Genomic DNA, 2,405 nt, shown 5'->3' with positions numbered 1-2,405 from the left:
TTCTGGTGCAGTCTGTGATTCAGTCGCCATCACCTAGTCCCACTGTCATTAGGGAATATTTGTCAGAGGTACAGCTGTCAGGCTTGGAAGGTGATGCTCTGTCCCCATTTTATTACCACAAATAAAGATACCCCCTGATGAACATGGAGATTCTAATTAAAGATTCCAGTCCCCAGACTGAAGCCTCACTGAGCAAAGTGGGTTAAGAGGCACCTGCTGCCCTTCAGGAGGCAGAGCCTGCAAGAGAGACTGGTCTGTGGGGCCCTGGTCCTGGGTGTAACCACTGCCCTCTGGTTACAGCTGCCTGAAGTTGAGCTGTAGCTCCAGAGGCACAGGAGTGAGTGGAAGCTGAAGCTGATTACGTTTAGAAGGGATTTCAGCCAGAGTTTGGATTGAATGGATGTGTCTTGCATACTAGAACCTGAAGGCCTCGGGGATGAATTAAGGGGAAGAACGTGCTGGCCACGGGTGGCTCACCATTGTGCTCACTAGGCTGTAGCTAGATGTTTGTTTTGAAGTTTAAAAAAAGTTTTTTTTTTCCCAAACTGGACAACTTACTAGAAGGTATAATAAAGGATTTAAGTCTAGTTTAGATAATAAAATAAATCCTTCCTGGTGAGAGATTATGCTGTGTGTTACTTGGTTTCAGAATTTGAATTGCAGAGTAAAACTTGAATTGGTATCTCAAAGAAGGCAGAGAATATGCAAAGCTGTGTCTTTCCCTTCAAAGACCCACTTGACTTCAGCGGAAGCAGAACTGGCTGAGTTTGGTGGTTACACAGCATAAGGAGGCAACTGTGTGTGGAAACCTGGCTTCCCTGGCACCATATTTCTGATTTAGTCCAATCATGTTTTCTTGCCCCTCAAAGATGAGTGCTGCAGGAAGGGGCCCAGTTGCCTCTCGCCCTTAATGCAGCTCTAGACGATGACCATGGGTAGGTAAGTCCCTCCTGTTCACCAGGAGGATCAGCAAATGGTCTCTGTGGTTCACGTGAGCACAGTGCTGCTGAGGGACACAGGGATGAGAAGCAACTGCTGGTTTCCCCAGAGTCCTATGCCCCTAATGGGCCATCTGCCAAGGAGGGAGGGGTGACTGGTGTTCCCCTCCCTGGGGTGGGAGAGGGTGGTGAACTCCACGGAGAAGGACATAATAATAGAAAGCAGCCCCTTCCCCAGGTGATAACCCGCTCAGGATCAGCTGTTTGGTGACTGCTTGCCTAAAATATGCTCATCATTATCAAATCATAGAATTTGAGTCAGAAGCGTTCGTGAGTTGGTGTCTGGATCCTTCATTTTCCTTGTGAGCAAACCATGGCAGTGAGGACTCATTCCTTCCAACTAACATGGATTGAACATGTATGAGTTGTGCCTATGGAAGTGCACTACCCGTGCCTACTAGAGGCCTGCCTTCCAGCCGGAAACAGACACAAACTTGCGATGCTGTTCAGATGCTGAGCACTTTAATCGAGGGATAGACACGGTGGGGATGGCAGAGATGAGCGAGACCCTGGAGGTTGGGGAGGCTTCTAGGGAGATAATATCTGAGCCTTGAAGACTGAGTAGGGATTTGCTGCGTGGAGGAGTGTTCTCCAGGCAGGACAACCAGTGTGAGAGAGGCATGGAAGGAGGATGTGGGGATGGCTGGTGGGTGGCGGGAGGGAGGAATGAGAAAGCAAGAGGCCAGGTCCCACACCATAAGATTTGTTGGGGAATTTGAAGGTACCAGGAAGTCGATGAAAATTTTTTTATTAAAAAAAATCTGTAAAGATATTTTCATGTAGAAATACTGGAAAATCCAGCGACACATACATCACACATACACACAAATAAACACGTAACCTCTTCGCCCAGAGTAGGGAGATGCCTTTGGGGGAGGTTTCAGGCAGGGCGGTGACTGGTCAGATTCAGATGTTAGAAAATTCCTCTGGCAGCAGATGAATAAGGCAGCCCCTGACTTCAGGTAAGTCTCAAAGCAGGGGAGACAGGCATTCTAGTACTCTTTCACAAACCTAGAGGTAAGTCCAAATGTTGAGAAGATACGGAAAAGAGAGTTCCCCAGCTTTCCATGGGGGGAGGGGGAACTAAGAGGAGAGGATCATGGAAAGCTTCTGAGTGGTGTGATGTTTCCAAGTGGTGGAGGGTGCGCACTGTAAGCAGGGGCAGCTACAGGAGCAGAGGGGGTCCGGGTGGATTAAAGCCCCCAGCATCTGATGTTGGGGGTAGTGAGAAGGCTAAAGTGCTCACTACTGAGTTTGGATGGTGTCTGTTGACGTGGAATGAATCATTTCCTCTTTGCTGGGGGAATTGGATGTGCAGGCTTTTACCTCTGATCAGGGGCAGAGGTGCAGTTCCAGAGTCAGCCAGCAGACGGGGCCCTGCTCCCATCCTTGGAGCTGCTGTGGTGA

This window comes from Vicugna pacos, chromosome 13 (genome assembly GCF_048564905.1).
Source record: "Vicugna pacos chromosome 13, VicPac4, whole genome shotgun sequence".
Classification (NCBI taxonomy): Eukaryota; Metazoa; Chordata; class Mammalia; order Artiodactyla; family Camelidae; genus Vicugna; species Vicugna pacos.
Note: the sequence above shows the minus strand (reverse complement) of the source record.